The following is a 22,078-nucleotide window of genomic DNA, read 5'->3' as shown; positions in this document are numbered from 1 at the left end:
TGCAAACTCAAGTAGCGAGCACTTGCGCTCAACACTAGTCGCCATATCGTCATCTTTTTTTCTTACTTTTGAAAAAAATCCCAACCCCAGCCCTAGCCCTAGCACAACCCTAGCCCCAGCACAACCCTAGCCCCAGCACAACCCTAGCTCCAGCACAACCCTAGCCCCAGCACAACCCTAGCCCCAGCAAAACCCTAGCCCCAGCACAACCCTAGCCCCAGCACAACCCTAGCCCCAGCACAACCCTAGCCCCAGCACAACCCTAGCCCCAGCACAACCCTAGCCCCAGCACAACCCTAGCCCAAGCACAACCCTAGCCCCAGCACAACCCTAGCCCCAGCACAACCCTAGCCCCAAACCCAGCCCTAACCCTTGCCCAATCCTAACCCAAGAGTTTATTTTTGACGCCGTTCCTTGTGCGGTATAAGTGATTAGACGACTTTATTCTTCGGGTCGGTGTGATTACAGCAATGCCAGAATCATATGGGGTTTTTATGACTGACAGCTGTCACACACTAAAAGACGCATTTTTTGTAAAATCTAGTTTTTGCATCGCCATATTTTGAGAGCTATAATTTTTCCAGATTTTGGCAGACAGTCATGTGACGGCTCGTTTTTGCGGGATGACTTGACGTTGTTATTGGTGCCATTTTCAGGCACGTGACATTTTTTGATCGCTTTCTATTCCGATTTTTGGGAGGCAGAATAAACAAAAACCAACAATTCAGGAATTGTTTTTTTTTTTTTTTTTTTATTCTGTTCCGCGTGTGGTAAAATTGATGAGGTAGCTTTATTCTTCGGGTCAGTACGTTTACAGCGGTACCACATTTGTATCATTTTTCTATGTTTTGGCGCTTATACACAATAAAAGCTATTTTATAGAAAAAAATATTTTTTAGCATCGCTTTGTTCTGAGAGCTATAACTTTTTTATTTTCGGCTGATGGAGCTGTATGGCAGCTTGTTTTTTGCGGGACGAGATGACGTTTTCAGCGGTATCATTTTTATTTATATGCGTCTTTTTGATCGCGTGTTATTCCACTTTTTGTTTGGCGGTATGGTGATAAAGCATTGTTTTTTGCTTCGTTTTTTTTTTTTTTTTTTTTACCGTGTTCACTGAAGGGGTTAACTAGTGGGACAGTTTTATAGGTCAGGTTGTTCCGGACGCGGCGATACCAAATATGTGTACTTTTATTGTTTTTTTTTTATAATAATATTTATTGATGGGTACATTATATTTTTATTTTTGGTGTATTATTTTTTTATTTTTTTATAATATTTTTGCACATTTTTTTTTTTTTTTTTTTCACTTTCACACAGTTTATACACTTTATTACTTTGTCCCACTCTGGGACTTTCACTTTTTTTTCTGATCGCCTGCATGGCACAGGAATGAAGCACCATCCCTATGCCATGAAGGCTGTCAGCGGTGCAAAGTGTGAAGATTGCTTGGAGATGCACTGCGCATGCCCAAGCAATCTTCCTGCTCTCTGGTGACCCGGATGTTGTCATGACGACATCGGGTCGTCATCGCAACACCCGGGAAGCCTTTGCAGACTGCGCTGGAAGCCGGAAGAGGAGGTGAGTATCGCCGATCACCTCCCCTTGCCCCCGCAATGCCGCGATCGACTTCAATCGCAGCATCGCGGGGGTTAATGTGCTGGGAGCGGTGCAGGACTGCTCCCTGCACATAGTACCGGGTGTCAGCTGTGACAATCAGCTGACACCCGGCGGCGATCGCGCCCGCACAGCCTGTGTGCGCGCGCGATCGCCATGACGTACTAATACGGGTCTGGCTCTTAAGTCCCAGGGCACAGACGCGTATTAGTACGTCAGATGTTAAGGGGTTAAAAAAGCCGGTCGGCAATTCAGCATCTGTACCCGACAATTTATAACAGAAAGAATAGAGCATCACACATAGATTAGATACATAGAAACATGTCAGTCACATATATAAGAAGTACAGTGACAGTGTTGATTACTGTACTTGTCATTTAGTGTTAAAATAAAGGATTTATTAAAAAAAAAAATTGGCGTGGGGTTCCCCGTAATTTTAGTCTCTAGCGGAGGTTAAGCAGACGGCTGGGGCAGATGTTTGAAGCCTGGGAAGGGGGTAATATCAGCCCCCAGCTGAATACCTAGCCTTTACCAGCTATTAAAATGGGGGACCCCCCAAAAACTGATGTGGGGTCCCCACTATTTTAATAGCTAGCAAAGGCTAGGCAGACAGCTGGGGGCTGATATTAATAGCCCAGGAAGGGTGCCATGAATATTGGCCCCCTCCCAGGCTAGAAACACCAGCCGTCAGCCGCCCCAGAAATGGCGCATCCATAGGATGTGCCAATTCTGGCACTTAGCCTCGCTCTTCCCACTGCCCTGTAGCGGTGGCAGTGGGGTAATAGGGTTGGGTTTGATGTCAGCTTATAATGCCAGCTGACATCAAGCCCAGGTTAGTAATGGAGAGGCGTCTATAAGACACCCCCATTACTAACCCCATAGTCAAAGTTAAAAAAAACACAAACACCCAGAATAAAGTCCTTTACTTGAAATAAAGACACAATTCTTTATTGTTCTAAATTAAACCATACTTACCATCACGCCCATTCCAGCTGAAGCCAACGATCTCCTGCAATAAAAGTAAAATAATAAACCAACATTATCCTTACCTTTCCATGGTTCCCACGACAGCTTCAGCTCTGCTACATCGAGATGACAGGCTGGACCGCAGCAGAACGCTGCCATCCAGCCTGTCATCCCGCGGACACTGAGAAGCGCAGGCATGCTTGCGCTCCTTAGTGTCTGGCTGTGACGGCATAAAGATGAGCCGAGGTCATGTCCAATGAATTCAGCTCACCTCATGCACGTCACTGACAGCGTGGGAGAATTCTCCTGTGCTTGCAGTGAGCGTGAGAGAATTCTCCTGGTGAAGCGCTGAGCGCAGGAGAATTTTCCCACGCTGTCAGTGACGTGCATGAGGTGATCTGAGTTCATTGGACATGACCTCGGCTCATTTGGATGTTGTGTTTTTTTAAATACTTTCCTAGAAATTCATGACGGTCATGTCTAATATTGGCGTGACCCCATGAATTTCGGGCTTAGGGCCAGCTGATAATGCCAAGCTGGCCCTAACCCCTTTATTACCCAGTGAGCCCCCGCACCAAGGCCCTGGATGAGTTGGGTACAGCGCCAGAAGATGGCGCTTCTATGAACGCGCCATTTTCTGGGGTGGCTGCGGACTGCAATTTGCAGCGGGGGGGGGCAGAAAGCTTGGGCCTCCCTGCGCTGCGGATTACAGCCCCCAGCAGCCTAGTTGTACCTGGCTGGACACAAAAATAGGGCGAAGCCCCACGTATTTTTTTTTAAAATTATTTCATGAAATTCATGAAATAATTAAAAAAAGGGCTTCCCTGTATTTTTGTTTCCAGCCAAGTACAAATAGGCATCTGGGGGTTGGGGGCAGCCTGTTCCTGCCTGCTGTACCTGGCTGGACACAAAAATATGGCAAAGGCCACGTCAAATTTTTGGTAAAATTAGGTACCGAGATGAGATCCTCAGACCCCTTGTGAGACCATATGCTGGTGCGGTTGGCCCTGGGTTCCTCCTAATGCAGGACAATGCCAGACCTCATGTGGCTGGAGTGTGTCAGCCGTTCCTGCAAGATGAAGACATTGACGCTATGGACTGGCCACCCGTTCCCCAGACCTGAATCCGATTGAGCACATCTGGGACATCATGTCTCGCTCCATCCACCAACGTCATGTTGCACCACAGACTGTCCAGGAGTTGGCGAATGCTTTAGTCCAGGTCTGGGAGGAGATCCCACAGGAGACCATCCGCAACCTCATCAGGAGCATGCCCAGGCGTTGTAGGGAGGTCATACAGGCACGTGGAGGCCACACACAATACTCAGCCTCATCAGGAGCATGCCCAGGCGTTGTAGGGAGGCCATACAGGCACGTGGAGGCCACACACAATACTGAACCTCATCAGGAGCATGCCCAGGCTTTGTAGGGAGGTCATACAGGCACGTGGAGGCCACACACAATACTCAGCCTCATCAGGAGCATGCCCAGGCGTTGTAGGGAGGTCATACAGGCACGTGGAGGCCACACACAATACTCAGCCTCATCAGGAGCATGCCCAGGCGTTGTAGGGAGGTCATACTGACGCGCCCCCTGGGCCTGTGCTGTGCAGGGGAACCCAGAACCGGGCCTGTTGTAGAATGCTGGGGGTTGTAGTCTCCGTGTGGCGGTGACCCGGTCCGTGCCCAGGGTGGTCAAACCAGTGGCAGTCTATTTGTATTGTAATAAGTGTCCGACTACGCCACCCGTGGATTGCAGTCAGTGGGGACCGCCGCTGCCGACCGCTGAGGCTGATGTTTGTTGCGCAGCCGAGTATGGGATAACTCTCCACGGGAGGAGTATGGCCTCAGGGCAGCTAATGTGAGAGAGATGATGGGAGTGATGGTGTGAGCGTCCCAGTACTTATGGTGCTGGTGCGGTGAGGAATCACAGAGACGTGCAGTTGCAGTTTTCAAAGCTTTACTCACGGTTGTTATTCTGGTCACTTGTGCACATGAGGGACCGCCTGAGCCGTGCTGCGTTCACCAGGCAAGGGACTCGGTCAACTCCCAGGCAATTCCAGAGTGTGGTTCAGAGCTCCCCTCTCTTCCTTTCTACTGGCCGTCCCCACCAGGGACCCACCTTTGTCCAGCTTCCTCGGGCCTTCTGTTGGTGAAACCTCTCTCCGGTTTCCCTGACCCTATACGGTATGCCTTTCTGGTGGATGTAGTGAGGGGTCGCACCAAGATGTGGTCACAACCTCCGGTTTTGGCTGAGGATTAGTCGCCTCCACCAATTCGGGTTCCGGTACCCTGCTCTGCCAACCCTTCACCCAGTATCTCCTGGGCATATGGGGTTCCTTCTGCCTTCGTGTCTCTGGGCCTTTCTCTGTGTTCCTTGCTTCCTTTCTCCTCTGTTCCAGTTCCTTTCTTACTTTCCTTTCTGTTCTTTCTTCTCTCTCAGGCTCCAGCCTCCTGACAAGGCCTGCCTGCGGAGCAAAGCCCATGAAGGGGCTCTGTTTCCTGCCTTCTCCTCAGACTGTCTCCACTGAACTGAACTAGACTGGACTCAACCCTGTTCTAAGGTGGTGCCCACCTTATATACCTCCTTCTGACACCCGAGCCCAGGTGACTAGCAACCAATGGGCTCCTACCTATGCTCAGAGACCCACCCCTATCTGCTCCTACACCACTGGGTATTCCACACCCCTCCGTCCCCACTCCGGCCTGGAACAGATGCTGTCGTGCCTGCACTTCTGTCTAGTGGGAGCACCGTTGAGCTGTTCCTCGGAAATGGGGTGTGTGTGGTGCATGCAGCCTACTGAGCCCTGGTCCACACTCCATCCTTACCCGGGAGTGGAATATCACACCTCTGGCAGAGGTGCAATACCCCTGTAGCAGCCTAGCCCTCGGGGTGCTACAATACAGGCACGTGGAGGCCACACACAATACTGATACTCATCAGGAGCATGCCCAGGCGTTGTAGGGAGGTTATACAGGCACGTGGAGGCCACACACAATACTCAGCCTCATCAGGAGCATGCCCAGGCGTTGTAGGGAGGTCATACAGGCACGTGGAGGAAACAAACAATACTCAGCCTCATCAGGAGCATGCCTAGGCATTGTAGGGAGGTCATACAGGCACGTGGAGGCCACACACAATACTCAGCCTCATCAGGAGCATGTCCAGGCGTTGTAGGGAGGCCATACAGGCACGTGGAGGCCACACACAATACTCAGCCTCATCAGGAGCGTGCCCAGGCGTTGTAGGGAGGTCATACAGGCACGTGGAGGAAACAAACAATACTCAGCCTCATCAGGAGCATGCCCAGGCATTGTAGGGAGGTCATACAGGCACGTGGAGGCCACACACAATATTCAGCCTCATCAGGAGCATGCCTAGGCGTTGTAGGGAGGTCATACAGGCACGTGGAGGCCACACACAATACTCAGCCTCATCAGGAGCATGCCTAGGCGTTGTAGGGAGGTCATACAGGCACGTGGAGGCCACACACAATACTCAGCCTCATCAGGAGCATGCCTAGGCGTTGTAGGGAGGTCATACAGGCACGTGGAGGCCACACACAATACTCAGCCTCATCAGGAGCATGCCCAGGCGTTGTAGGGAGGTCATACAGGCACGTGGAGGCCACACACAATACTCAGCCTCACCAGGAGCATGCCCAGGCGTTGTAGGGAGGTCATACAGGCACATGGAGGCCACACACAATACTCAGCCTCATCAGGAGCATGCCCAGGCGTTGTAGGGAGGTCATACAGGCGCGTGGAGGCCACACACAATACTCAGCCTCATCAGGAGCATGCCCAGGCGTTGTAGGGAGGTCATACAGGCACGTGGAGGCCACACACAATACTCAGCCTCATCAGGAGCATGCCTAGGCGTTGTAGGGAGGTCATACAGGCACGTGGAGGCCACACACAATACTCAGCCTCATCAGGAGCATGCCCAGGCGTTGTAGGGAGGTCATACAGGCACGTGGAGGCCACACACAATACTCAGCCTCACCAGGAGCATGCCCAGGCGTTGTAGGGAGGTCATACAGGCACATGGAGGCCACACACAATACTCAGCCTCATCAGGAGCATGCCCAGGCGTTGTAGGGAGGTCATACAGGCGCGTGGAGGCCACACACAATACTCAGCCTCATCAGGAGCATGCCCAGGCATTGTAGGGAGGTCATACAGGCACGTGGAGGCCACACACAATACTCAGCCTCATCAGGAGCATGCCCAGGCGTTGTAGGGAGGTCATACAGGCACGTGGAGGCCACACACAATACTCAGCCTCACAAGGAGCATGCCCAGGCGTTGTAGGGAGGTCATACAGGCGCGTGGAGGCCACACACAATACTCAGCCTCATCAGGAGCATGCCCAGGCATTGTAGGGAGGTTATACAGGCACGTGGAGGCCACACACAATACTCAGCCTCATCAGGAGCATGCCCAGGCGTTGTAGGGAGGTCATACAGGCACGTGGAGGCCACACACAATACTCAGCCTCATCAGGAGCATGCCCAGGTGTTGTAGGGAGGTCATACAGGCACGTGGAGGCCACACACAATACTCAGCCTCATCAGGAGCATGCCCAGGCGTTGTAGGGAGGTCATACAGGCACGTGGAGGCCACACACAATACTCAGCCTCATCAGGAGCATGCCCAGGCGTTGTAGGGAGGTCATACAGGCAAGTGGAGGCCAAACACAATACTCAGCCTCATCAGGAGCATGCCCAGGCGTTGTAGGGAGGTCATACAGGCACGTGGAGGCCACACACAATACTCAGCCTCATCAGGAACATGCCCAGGCGTTGTAGGGAGGTCATACAGGCAAGTGGAGGCCAAACACAATACTCAGCCTCATCAGGAGCATGCCCAGGCATTGTAGGGAGGTCATACAGGCACGTGGAGGCCACACACAATGCTCAGCATCATCAGGAGCATGCCCAGGCATTGTAGGGAGGTCATACAGGCACGTGGAGGCCACACACAATACTCAGCCTCATCAGGAGCATGCCCAGGCGTTGTAGGGAGGTCATACAGGCACGTGGAGGCCACACACAATACTCAGCCTCATCAGGAGCATGCCCAGGCGTTGTAGGGAGGTCCTACAGTAGAGGCCACACACAACACTCAGCCTCATCAGGAGCATGCCAAGGCGTTGTAGGGAGGTCATACAGGCACGTGGAGGCCACACACAATACTCAGCCTCATCAGGAGCATGCCCAGGCGTTGTAGGGAGGTCATACAGGCACGTGGAGACCACACACAATACTCAGCCTCATCAGGAGCATGCCCAGGCGTTGTAGGGAGGTCATACAGGCACGTGGAGGCCACACACAATACTCAGCCTCATCAGGAGCATGCCCAGGTGTTGTAGGGAGGTCATACAGGCACGTGGAGGCCACACACAATACTCAGCCTCATCAGGAGCATGCCCAGGAGTTGTAGGGAGGTCATACAGGCACGTGGAGGCCACACACAATACTCAGCCTCATCAGGAGCATGCCCAGGCGTTGTAGGGAGGTCATACAGGCACGTGGAGGCCACACACAATACTCAGCCTCATTGTGACTTGTTTTAAGGACAATGAGAATATTTCAGTCATTCAAATCTAGGATGTGTTATTTCACTGTTCCCTTTATTTTTTTGAGCAGTGTATATATATATATATATATATATATATATATATATATATATATATATATATATATATATATATATATATATATATATTGCATTGTAAAAGTATTTGGCCCCCTTGAACTTTTCTACCTTTTGCCACATTTCTGGCTTCAAACATAAAGATATAACATTCTAATTTTTTTGTGAAGAATCAGCAACAAGTGGGACACAATCGTGAAGTGGAACAAAATTTATTGGATATTTTAAACTTTTTTAACAAATTCAAAACCGAAAAGTGGGGAGTGCAATATTATTCGGCCCCTTTACTTTCAGTGCAGAAGTTCAGTGAGGATCTCTGAAGGATCCAATGTTCTCCTAAATGACTGGTAATGATAACTAGAATCCACCTGTGTGTAATCCAGTCCCCGTATAAATGCACCTGCTCTGTGATAGTCTCAGGGGTCTCTGCTCTGTGATAGTCTCAGGGTTCTGTTTCAAGTGCAGAGAGCATCATGAAGACCAAGGAACACACCAGGCAGGTCCGAGATACTGTTGTGGTGAAGTTTAAAGCCGGATTTGGATACAAAAAAAATTCCCAAGTTTTAAACATCTCAAGGAGCACTGTGCAAGCGATCATATTGAAATGGAAGGAGTAGCCCACTGCAAATCTACCAAGACCCGGCCATCCCTCTAAACTTTCATCTAGAACAAGGAGAAGACTGATCAGAGATGCAGCCAAAAGGCCCATGATCACTCTGGATGAACTGCAGAGATCTACAGCTGAGGTGGGAGAGTCTGTCCATAGGACAACAATCAGTCGTTCACTGCACAAATCTGTCCTTTATGGAAGAGTGGCAAGAAAGCCATTTCTCAAAGATATCCATAAATAGTCTTGTTAGAAGTTTACCACAAACCACCTGGGAGACACACCAAACATGTGGAATAAGGTGCTCTGGTCAGATGAAACCAATATTGAACTTTTTGGCCACAATGCAAAACGATATGTTTGGCGTAAAAGCAACACAGCTCATCACTCTCAAAACACCTTCCCCACTGTCAAACATGGTGGTGGCAGCATCATGGTTTGGGCCTGCTTTTCTTCAGCAGGGACAGGGAAGATGGTTAACCCCTTAACCCCCGAGGGTGGTTTGCACGTTAATGACCAGGCCAATTTTTACAATTCTGACCACTGTCACTTTATGAGGTAATTACTCTGGAACGCTTCAACGGATCCCCCTGATTCTGAGAATGTTTTTTCATGACATATTGTACTTCATGATTGTGGTAAAATTTCTTCGATATCACTTGCGTTTATTTGTGAAAAAAATGGAAATTTGGCAAAAATTTTGAAAATTTTGCAATTTTCAAAATTTGAATTTTTATGCCCCCAAATCAGAGAGATATGTCACACAAAAGAGTTAATAAATAACATTTCCCACATGTCTACTTTACATCAGCACAATTTTGGAAGCAAAATTTTTTTTGTTAGGGAGCTATAAGGGTTAAAAGTTGACCAGCGATTTCTCATTTTTCCAACAAAATTTACAAAACCATTTTTTTAGGGACCACATCACATTTGAAGTCACTTTGAGGGGTCTTTATGACAGAAAATACCCAAAAGTGACACCATTCTAAAAACTGCACCCCTCAAGGTGCTCAAAACCACATTCAATAAGTTTATTAACCCTTCAGGTGCTTCACAGGAATTTTTGGAATGTGGAAGAAAAAAATGAACATTTAACTTTTCACAAAAATGTTACTTTAGACCCAATTTTTTTTATTTTCACAGGGGTAACAGGAAAAAATGGACAGCAAAATTTGTTGTGCAATTTCCCCTGACCACGCAGATACCCCATATGTGGGGAAGAAACACTGTTTGGGCGCACGGCAGGGCTCGGAAGGGAAGGAGCACCATTTGACTTTTTGATTGAAAAATTTGCTTGAATAATTAGCGGACGCCATGTTGCGTTTGGAGAACCCCTGTGTGCCCAAACATTGGAGCTCCCCCACAAGTGACCCCATTTTGGAAACTAGACCCGCCAAGGCACCTATCTAGATGCATAGTGAGCACTTGGAACCCCCAGATGCTTCACAAATTGATTCGTAAAAATGAAAAAGTGTTTTTTTTTTCACTTTTTCATTTTTTCGAATCAATTTGTGAAGCACCTGGGGGTTCCAAGTGCTCACTATGCATCTAGATAGGTGCCTTGGGGGTCTAGTTTCCAAAATGGGGTCACTTGTGGGGGAGCTCCAATGTTTGGGCACACAGGGGCTCTCCAAACGCAACATGGTGTCCGCTAACAATTTGAGCCGACAATTTGTTAGCGGACACCATGTTGCATTTGGAGAGTCCCTGTGTGCCCAAACATTGGAGCTCCCCCACAAGTGACCCCATTTTGGAAACTAGAACCCCCAAGGCACCGATCTAGATGCATAGTGAGCAGTTGGAACCCCCAGGTGCTTCACAAATTGATTCGTAAAAGTGAAAAAGTGGAAAAAAAATACTTTTCCATTTTTACGAATCAATTTGTGTAGCACCTAAGGGTTCCAAGTGCTCACTATGCATCTAGATAGGTGCCTTGGGGTGGTCTAGTTTCCAAAATGGGGTCACTTGTGGGGGAGCTCCAATGTTTGGGCACACAGGGACTCTCCAAATGCAACATGGTGTCCGCTAACAATTTGAGCCGATTTTCCATTCAATTTGTTAGCGGACACCATGTCGCGTTTGGAGAGCCCCTGATGTGCCTAAACAGTGGAGCTCTCCCACAAGTGACCCCATTTTGGAAACTATACCCCTCAAGGATTTAATTAAGGTGTATAGTGAACATTTTGAACCCAGAGGTACGACACAGAATTTGATAACATTAGGTCATCATATTGAATAAGTTGTCAATAGTCTTGAGCGCAAGTGCTCGCTACTTGAGTTTGCATCGGGTACTAAGGTATGCACCATGTACTGCGTGTGCTCGAGTAACATGCTCGAGTGTCCGCCCGGATGTTTCACGGTTATTAGACACCCAAAAAAAAAAATGCGGGGATCGCTCGTGCATGGCAGGCAATCCCCGCAAAGTTTTTTGGGCCGTGAAGCATATGGGGCGGAGACTCGAGCATGTCACTCAAATACCCACGATACTCAATGTATACCAGAACACCCGATGCAAACTCAAGTAGCGAGCACTTGCGCTCAACACTAGTCGCCATATCGTCATCTTTTTTTCTTACTTTTGAAAAAAATCCCAACCCCATCACAACCCCAGCCCTAACCCTAACACAACCCTAACCGTAGCACAACCCTAACCGTAGCACAACCCTAACCCTAGCACAACCCTAACCCTAGCACAACCCTAACCTGAGAGTTTATTTTTTACGCCGTTCCTCATGCGGTATAAGTGATTAGACGACTTTATTCTTCAGGTCGGTGTGATTACAACGATACCAGAATCATATGGGGTTTTTATGACTGACAGCTGTCACACACTAAAAGACTAGTTTTTGCATCGCCATATTTTGAGACCTATAATTTCTCCAGATTTTGGCAGACAGTCATGTGACGGCTCGCCTTTTGTGGGATGAGTTGATGTTGTTATTGATGCCATTTTCAGGCACGTGACATTTTTTGATCGCTTTCTATTTCGATTTTTGGGAGGCAGAATAAACAAAAACCAACAATTCAGGAATTTTTTTTTCTTTTTTATTCTGTTCCGCGTGTGGCAAAATTGATAAGGCAGCTTTATTCTTCGGGTCAGTACGTTTACAGCGGTACCACATTTGTATTGTATTTCTATATTTTGCACTTTTACATAATAAAAGCAATTTTATAGAAAAAATTATTTTTTAGCATAGCTTTATTCTGAGAGCTATAACTTTTTTATTTTTCGGCTGATGGAGCTGTATGGCAACTTGTTTTTTGCGGGACGAGATGACGTTTTCAGCGGTACCATTTTTATTTATATTTGTCTTTTTGATCGCGTGTTATTCCATTTTTTGTTTGGTGGTATGGTGATAAAGCATTGTTTTTTGCTTCGTTTTTTATTTTTATTTTTTACCGTGTTCACTGAAGGAGTTAACTAGTGAGACAGTTTTATAGGTCAGGTTGTTCCGGACGCGGCAATACCAAATATGTGTACTTTTATTGTTTTTTTTTTTTTTATAATAATATTTATTGATGGGTACATTATATTTTTATTTTTGGTGGATTATTTTTTTTTTAATATTTTTACAATTTTTTTTTTTTGCACTTTCTGATAGTTTTAATACTTTATTACTTTGTCCCACTGTGGGACTTTCACTTTTTTTTCTCTGATCGCCTGCATGGCACAGGAATGCAGCACCATCCCTGTGCCATGCAGGCTGTCAGCGCTGGACAGGGAGAAGATTGTTTGGAGATGCACTGCGCATGTCCAAAAAATCTTCCTGCTGTCTGGTGACCCGGATGTTGTCATGACGACATCGGGTCGTCATGGCAACATCCTGGAAGCCACGTCAGTCAGCGCTGGAAGCTGGAAGAGGAGGTGAGTATCTGCGATCACCTCCCCTTGCCACCGCAATGCTGCGATCGACTTCGATTGCAGCATCGCGGGGGTTAATGTGCTAGGAGCGGTGAAGGACCGCTCCCTGCACATAGTACCGGGTGTCAGCTGTGACAATCAGCTGACACCCGGCGGCGATCGCGTCCGCACAGCCTGTGTGCCCGCGCGATCGCCATGACGTACTAATACGGGTCTGGCTCTTAAGTCCCAGGGCACAGACGCATATTAGTACGTCAAATGTTGTTAAGGGGTTAAAATTGATGGGAAGATGGACGGAACTAAATACAGGACCATTCTGGAAGAAAACCTGTTGGTGTTAGAACCTTGCTCTTAGGTTTTTTCCTTTGCTGGTCACATGACCTTGTTGGCCTATTTAATCCTGCTCCGCCCTTCTGGCTTTGCTGGACTTCATTGTATAACTACTTTCTAGCTAGCCTGTGCTCTGTATCTAGCTCTGTTAGTTTGCTTGGTCTACGGACCTCTATGTTCTATATATTTTGTTTGTTCGTCTGTCTGCTACTATTTCTGTTAGGAGGTGTCCCATTTTCCTCCCAGTCCTTAGTACTTGTAGGGATTCCTTCCCCACATCTATAGGTCTCCGTACAGACTAGCTTAGGACTTTAGCAGGTCTGATCGCAGGATCAGGTTCCCTGTTACATCGTAGGGATTCAGCTGAGTTCTATCGTAGGGACAGATCTCCTCTCTTTCCTTAGCTCTGGTAGCAGAACATAACAGTAAGTCCAGCCTGCAAATTCTCTAAGGAAAAACCAGGATGTTGAGCAGTTCTTGCGTTGTTTTGTGGCAGACAATCAAGAGGGGTGGTCTGAGTTTCTGCCACTTGCTGAATTTGCTCTGAACAATCATACATCTTCTTCTGCTGGTTGTTCGCCTTTTTTTTGTTGTTCTGGGAGACATCCGTCGTTTGGGTCGTTCTCCAAGTTGGGATCTGCCGTGCCTGAGGAGGAGAATTTTTCCGGTGATTTGGAGAGAGTTTGGACGGATGTGCGTGGTAATCTTCAGGAGGCCAACAGAAAATCTAAAGACTACTTTGATAGGAAACGACAGGAGGTTTTGTTCACTGTTGGTGACATGGTTTGGTTGTCCTCTAGGAATCTGCGGTTGAGGATTCCTTCTAAGAAATTGGGTCCCAAGTTTGTAGGGCCCTTTAAGGTGCTTCAGGTTGTCAACCAATCTGCTGTTAGGTTGGAGGTTCCTACCTCCTGGAGAATTAATCCGGTATTTCATGTCTCTCTGTTAAAAAAAGCTGTTGTGTCGGATGGTGACGCCTCTGCCTCTGTTCCTCCGGTGGTGGAGGACGGGGAATATGAAATTTCTCGCATCCTTAACTCTAGACGGTATAGAGGTAGTTTGCAGTATCTTGTGGCCTGGAAAGGTTTCGGACCCGAGGATAACTCTTGGGTGAGGTCAGATGATGTTTCCGCGTCCAGACTTATCAGAGCGTTTCACAGGAGATTTCCTGATAAGCCTGGTCCTAGGGGATCCGGAGGATCCTCTTAGAAGGGGGGGTACTGTTAGAACCTTGCTCTTAGGTTTTTTCCTTTGCTGGTCACATGACCTTGTTGGCCTATTTAATCCTGCTCCCCCCTTCTGGCTTTGCTGGACTTCATTGTATAACTACTTTCTAGCTAGCCTGTGCTCTGTATCTAACTCTGTTAGTTTGCTTGGTCTACGGACCTCTATGTTCTATATATTTTGTTTGTTCGTCTGTCTGCTACTATTTCTGTTAGGAGGTGTCCCATTTTCCTCCCAGTCCTTAGTACTTGTAGGGATTCCTTCCCCACATCTATAGGTCTCCGTACAGACTAGCTTAGGACTTTAGCAGGTCTGATCGCAGGATCAGGTTCCCTGTTACATCGTAGGGATTCAGCTGAGTTCTATCGTAGGGACAGATCTCCTCTCTTTCCTTAGCTCTGGTAGCAGAACATAACAGTTGGAGTCTGCAAAAGACCTGAGACTGGGATGGAGATTTATCTTCCAACAAGACAATGATCCCAAACATTAAGGAAAATCTACAATGGAATGGTTCAAAAATAAACGTATCCAGGTGTTAGAATGGATAAGTCAAAGTCCAGACCAGAATCCAATCGAGAATCTGTGGAAACAGCTGAAAACTGCTGTTCATAAACGCCCTCCATCCAACCTCAATGAGCTCGAGCTGTTTTGCAAGGAAGAATGGGCAAGAATTTCAGCCTCTCGATGTGCAAAACTGATAGAGACATACCCCAAGCGACTTGCAGCTGTAATCGCAGCAAAAGGTGACGCTACAAATTATTAACTCAAGGGGGCCGAATAATATTGCACACCCCACTTTTCAGTTTTTAATTTGTTAAAAAATTTTAAAATATCCAATAAATTTCGTTCCACTTCACGTTTGTGTCCCACTTGTTGTTTATTCTTCCCAAAAAAATTAGAATTTTATATCTTTATGTTTGAAGCCAGAAATGTGGCAAGAGGTAGAAAATGCACTATATATACATACATACAGGGTGGTCCAAAAGTAGGTGGACAGAAAGTGTAATAAGGTTATGAAGGGGGAGATTTATCAAACATGGTGTAAAGTGAAACTGGCTCAGTTGCCCTTAGCAACCAATCAGATTCCACTTTTCATTCCTCACAGACTCTTTGGAAAATGAAAGGTGGAATCTGATTGGTTGCTAAGGGCAACTGAGCCAGTTTCACAGATCTAGTTTTCACAGATAGATCTCCCCCAAATCTGTTTTCTTTTCAGATAATTCAGATAACACATAATGGCAAATAATTTAAATACAGATCTAAGAAAATGGATTTTAACGGAGTATTTGAAATCTCTAAATGCTGAAACCGTTAGAGCAAATTGGGTTGAAACATTTGGTACTCAAGCCCCAAAGAGACAAACCATTTACCGCATTGGTGACAAATTCAATGCCACTGGCTCAATCCTTAATGCTCCAAAAACTGCTCGACCCAAAACAGTCTGTACAGAAGATAATAAACAACTTGTTGCTGAAACATTTGTTCAGAGTCCAAAAAAGTCACCAGAAGAGCCTCTGTGGAATTGGGAATTTCACGAGCTTCTATCATGCGAATCCTGAAATCTATCTATGGGGTGGAAAGCTTCTCGTCCACGTCTAATTCATGGTTTATTGGAAGATGATCCAGACAGGCGGCTGCAATTTAGTGAGATTATGCTTAACGAAATTGAAGAAAATCCAGTAATTTTAGATAACATTATGTGGAGTGTGTTACGCACACGCCCTGACTGACTGACGCGAGTGTGGTTAGTGATCCCACTGGACCATGAACCGAGGAGTGCCTGGAGGGGCGTGACTAAGTATCCACTCGGTCCGACCAAGGTCGCACGGCGGCTCAATCGACTCCGTGAACCAGGGAGGAACCAAGCAGAGAGACCAGGTGCTACTCCAGGTCAGACCCCGGTCACAGCTGTTGACCCATACCGGGGAATGCAGGAACAGGCAGGTTAGGCTGGCATACTGACAGGTGGGTACTGGCAGGCACGGCTGGTATGCAGACAGGTGGATACTAGCAGGCACGGCTGGTATACAGACAGGTGGGTACTGGCAGGCACGGCTGGTATGCAGACAGGTGGGTACTAGCAGGCACGGCTGGTATACCGACAGGTGGATACTGGCAGGCACGGCTGGTATACATGTGGCACCCCAGGGTTCTGGTTACCACAGTAATAGCAATATTACGTCTGTGAGCAGGTGGGAGGTCTCCTGGTCAGGAACCCTAAGCATGCCACACCTCCTGCCCAGTCCTGGGAGGGGAAGAACTTCCCCTATATAAACTGGGGCTGAGGTGGGGTTAGGTAAGAAAAAGAAGAGAAGAAGAGGAGTCCCAGACAGAGACACAGTCTGGTCTGGAGTGGAGCAGATGCAGGGAGAGCAAGATCAGGAGCTCTGTGGGAGCAGTGATAAAAGGGGTCCAGGACTGGAAGCTGTAGAGCTCGTCCTGACTGAAGAGATCTCACCGGACACGGAGTCCGAGGCTGTGGGGACTGTTCCATACCCAGCAGCAGAAACCGTCCGGCAGGGGATTTCAGGTCCTCTGGCCAAGAAACCCGAAGGCACGGTCACACGCAAGGGACCAGCACCGCCGTCGTGGAGCGGAGGCTACCAGAAGGCCCCGAGTCACCGGCCATACGGGTGAGCACCACACGGTACACTCAGGGACGTGGGCTACTTTTACCCGCTTCTAGCAAGGTAGCCAGGAAGAGTACAATTAGTTGGGGAGGCCTACAACTCCGCCTGGCCGGGGGAGATCCTATCTGCTCACGCACTGACCAGGCCCCGATCGCTAGCCAGTACTCCCGGGAGGGTCTACCTTTGCCACCAGTAAAGACCCTGAACTACACCGCACCGTCTCTGAGTGGTTCCTGGTGCCTGCGTGCAATTCTGCTATCCCCATCATCCACGTCTGCTGCCCTGAGGCCATACCCCTCCCGTTGGGGGTTATACTACCCATGCTGCACAACTGTACCACCGGCCTCAGCGGTCTGCCCTGCAGCGGCGGCTTCATAACCGCATTCAACGGGTGGCGTAGTCGAACACTATAACATCTTCTGCTAAATTCCGCCACTTAGTTTGACACCCTGGGCACGGACCGGGTCACCGCCACGAGGACTACTAATCCCGACAGATCCGGCTCCGGGTATTCCCCGCGTGCGCAACGCTACACAACACAGGCCCAGGGGGCGCGTCAACATTGGCGTAGTCGGCAGGATCTCGTGCCCGCAACCACCGGGTACTGCGTGCCTGAAAAAGACTGTTAAACTTACCTGTGGTGAAGATTCCCGCCATCCGACGCCATCTTTTGCCTTCTTCCCGCCATCCGTGGAGTTTTCCCGCCATCCGACGCCATCTTTTGCCTTCTTCCCGCCATCCGTGGAGTTTTCCCGCCATTGGACGCCATCTCGAGGATGCCGCGCGAGAAGAAGAGGGGCGTGGACTCCGAAAGCGCGCGAGAACTGAAGCCCCGCCTCACGTCCGGACGTTGCGTAAGGTCCTGGAAGGAGCCCAGCAGACGCCGACGTCACAGGAGCGCGACGGAAGGTCCTCAACCCTGACGATCCACTGCGGAGCTGCGGCCTACGGAAGAGGATCATCGCAAGGTAGGCCACGGTCCACTAGGGGGGAGAAGGATGTCGGATACGGAGGAGAGCTTCACTGCACAGCCACCGCCAGCACCACCGCTGCTGCGGTCATGCCTTTCACCATGCCCTACATCCCGGGGGCAGCCTGGCTACCCCAGTACTCAGGGGAGTCCCATACCCTAAATGACTTCAGAGAAAGGCTGGATAGCCTCTTCCAGGTGTACCCCCTCACAGAAGAGCAAAAAGTGAGCATCCTGGTGGCTCAATTAACAGGGGCAGCCCAAAGGGAGGTAAAGTCCTGGCCACTTGGGAGGAGGAAGACTGTCGCAGAGATACTAGCCCGGCTGAAGGACACCTTTGATACCCGTACCTCAGCCGAGATCAAGCTTAGATTCTACGGGTGCAAGCAGCGAGCACATGAGAATATAAGGGACTATGCACTAAACCTACAAGAGGCCCTGAGAGCCATTAAGCAGGCCGACCCTGACGGCGTGGGAAACGAAGACAAGTTGTTGACTGAACAATTTATAGAGGGTCTACATTGCAATGCCCACCGAACCCAGTTGCGAGCAATGGCCTTACAGGACCCTCATCTGGACTTTTCACAGTTCAAGGACAGAGCCATCCGGGTGCTCCGAGAACCGACACCAGGTGGCGCTGTGACCCACAAACGCCCTGCTACCATTTACCACCAGGAGACGGCGCCCTTGTCGGCAGGGCCTGTGGGAGCTGATGCGCAGGCTTTAAACAATGACCCGGCTACAGACCTGCACCGTCAGGTCCAAGAGCTAACTAAAAATGTTGCCGCGCTAACCCGAACTGTGCAGTCTTTACAGGTTTCTACTCCAGGGAAGATCCAGCTGGCATCCGGACCGGAGGATATCCCGTGGCGCCGACCAAGGAGGACCCCACCGGCCAGAGGAAGACCCAGCGACCGATACAACGAGGACGGACAACCCATCTGCCGCCGCTGCAATCAACCCGGACATATGGCAAGGTACTGTCCTTTAAACTGGCACAACCTGGGGTAGAGGGCCAACCCCTAGGAATAAGATCACCAGGCCCATCGAACTGGCGTGACAAATACGTGGGAGGACGTCCAGTTTTGCCTGTAGTACTGGATGGCATTCCTATGAGTGCCCTACTTGACACCGGGTCACAGGTCACCACCATCCCGTACGTGCTCTTCAAGCAGTACTGGAATGACTCGGATATAACCCGCTACCCAGACGACGACTTGAGTATCATCGCCAGCAATGGTCAGCCCGTGCCACAGATCGGATTTAAAGAGATGACCATTAAAATCGGTAAAGTCGAACTGGCAGCACAGGGACTGATCATTGTAGACATTGACAAGCGCGAGAGTCACCCAAAGATAACTCTAGGAACTAATGTGATTGAAAATTGTCTTGCAGAGGTGATTCTCATTTTACAGCAGATTGCCAAGAACGCCAGCTCCGGCCAGCAGCGAGTGCTCCAAAAAGAGATCCGGGCACTGATGCGACGGCAACAGGTGGAACTCTCCGGTGGTGAGATTGGTAGCGTGAGAATGTGTGACCCTTTCCCTATTGCCATGCCCCCGAAAAGTGAAATGATGATTTGGTGCCGGGCAGCTATTGGTCTGAGAGGTAGAGATTACCAGGCAATGGTAGAACCAGTCTACTCAGATAGTAGGCCCACCATTTTGACTGCACGGGGGGTGGTTGATGTACGCCATGGGAGGGTGCCCGTTCGCATAATAAATATCGGGAAGAGGGAAGTGTACCTGCCCCGGTATGCTACGCTAGCCAAATTGTATACCATCAACCAAAATTCTGTACAGTCCGTGGAACCCTTGCCTCCATCTCATCCAGAGGAAGGTAACGGCTCTAAGCAACAAATGGAGGACTGGTGTCAGCAACTGCATTTGGGTACTGACTCCACACCTGCTCACCAAAAGCAGGGAGTCTACCGGGTGATCCAGGAATACGAGAGAGTGTTCAGTAAACACCCGCTGGACTTCGGGCGAGTAAAGGGAGTGGAACATCACATCCCCACGGGAGATCATCCTCCCATAAAGGAAAGGTATCGTCCCGTACCCCCTGCACACTACCAACACGCCAAGGGGATGCTTAGAGACATGAAGGAGGCTGGTGTAATCAGGGATAGCTGTAGCCCCTGCGCAGCTCCACTAGTCTTGGTTAAAAAAAAAGACAACACCATGAGAATGTGTGTAGATTACCGGAAAATCAACCGTATCACACACAAAGATGCGTACCCCTTACCAAGGATAGAGGAGTCTTTGGCTGCTTTAAAATCTGCTAACTTCTTCTCCACTTTGGATCTCACTAGCGGGTACTGGCAGGTTCCTGTCGCAGAGGCGGACCGGGAGAAGACCGCATTCACTACCCCGATGGGACTTAGCGAGTTTACCTGCATGCCGTTCGGACTCTGCAACGCACCAGGAACCTTCCAACGATTGATGGAATGCTGTCTGGGACACCGGAACTTTGAGACGTTCCTGCTGTACCTGGACGATGTTATAGTTTATTCCAAAACCTACGAGGACCACCTGAAACACCTGGCGGAAGTGTTCGAAGCCCTGGCAAACTACGGTCTGAAGGTGAAACCGTCGAAGTGTCACCTGCTAAAACCAAAAGTGCAGTACCTGGGACACCTGGTGAGTGCTGACGGAGTGGCTCCCGACCCTGATAAGATCACCGCGTTTAAGGAATGGCCAAGACCCTCCAGCGTAAAGGAAGTGCGGCAGTTCCTCGGGTTGGTAGGCTACTACCGAAGATTCATTCCCGGTTTCACCAAAAAGGCAGCTCCTATGAAGGACCTCCTGATAGGCCAGTCCAGGAAGGCCAAGAACCAGAAGCCGCCCTTCAGATGGGAGAAGCTGGAAGAAGAGTCCTTCCGCCAGCTGAAGATGGCCCTCACGGGGGATGAAATCCTGGCGTACCCTGATTACAGCCAGCCCTTTATCCTCTACACCGACGCAAGTAACATCGGGCTAGGAGCCGTACTGTCCCAGATCCAGCAGGGGAGAGAACGGGTAATTGCTTACGCCAGCCGAAAACTGCGACCCACCGAAAGAAACCCTGAGAATTACAGCTCATTTAAGCTAGAGTTCCTGGCAGTGGTGTGGGCAGTCACCGAACGCTTTAAGCACTACCTCGCCTCTTCGCGGTTCACCGTGTACACGGATAACAACCCGTTGACACACCTGGACACTGCAAGACTCGGTGCCCTGGAGCAGAGATGGATGGCCCGCCTGTCCAACTATGAGTTCACGATCAAATACCGGGCAGGACGCTCCAATACCAACGCGGATGCCTTGTCCAGAATGCCAAACCTACCGGACGTAGGGGAAGATCCAGAGGAACTGGAAGAAGTTGAACTCCCCGCGTTTCACCGTCATGGGACTACCCAGTATTCCCACCGTGTAAGGGGTAAGCAATCCGCTACGTTCAACCCCTTACCTCATTACAACTGGGCGGAAACACAAGACAGTGACCCCGCCATCCGACTAGTGGAGGAGATGCTGACTCGGCCAGATGCCCGCCTTGACCCAGACGCTCCGGAGGAGACCAAACAACTGTGGGCTGAGAAGAGTCGACTGTTTCTTTACAAGGGGAAGTTGTGCCACAGAATGGTTAACTCCCGGACGCATGAACTGATCTGGCAAGTAGTGGTGCCAAGAAGAGACGCGGCTATGGTACTGGAGGCATACCACGACGGAGCTGGGCACTTCGGATGGAAGAAGCTGGAGTTCCTGCTGCGCGGGCGGTTCCACTGGGTAGGCATGAGAGGGACCATCGAGAGGTGGTGCAGAGACTGTGGCCCATGCAACCTAAGAAGGAAGGACCGTGCCAGCCAGAAGACTCCCCTGCAGTCCATCGTCACCAGGCAGCCGTTGGAACTGGTAGCCTTGGACCATGTAAAACTGACCCCCAGCAGAAGTGGCTACGTCTATGCGTTAACCATCGTGGATCACTACTCCCGGTTCTTGGTTGTAGTCCCCGTCAAGGACTTAACGGCTCAAACAGCAGCTAGAGCCTTCCAGCAGCACTTCTGTCGTCCACACGGATACCCAGAGCAGGTGCTGACGGACCAAGGACCTGCCTTTGAAGCGGAAGTCTTCCAGGAGTTCTGCACTCTGTATGGCTGCCGGAAGATAAGAACAACACCCTATCATCCGCAAACCAATGGACTTTGCGAGAAGATGAACCAGGTGGTGATAGACCTTCTGAAA

The sequence above is a fragment of the Phyllobates terribilis genome, unplaced genomic scaffold (genome assembly GCF_046119375.1).
Source record: "Phyllobates terribilis strain yellow unplaced genomic scaffold, ASM4611937v1 Scaffold_4__5_contigs__length_816908805, whole genome shotgun sequence".
NCBI classification, from domain to species: domain Eukaryota; kingdom Metazoa; phylum Chordata; class Amphibia; order Anura; family Dendrobatidae; genus Phyllobates; species Phyllobates terribilis.
This window is presented reverse-complemented; position numbering follows the sequence as displayed.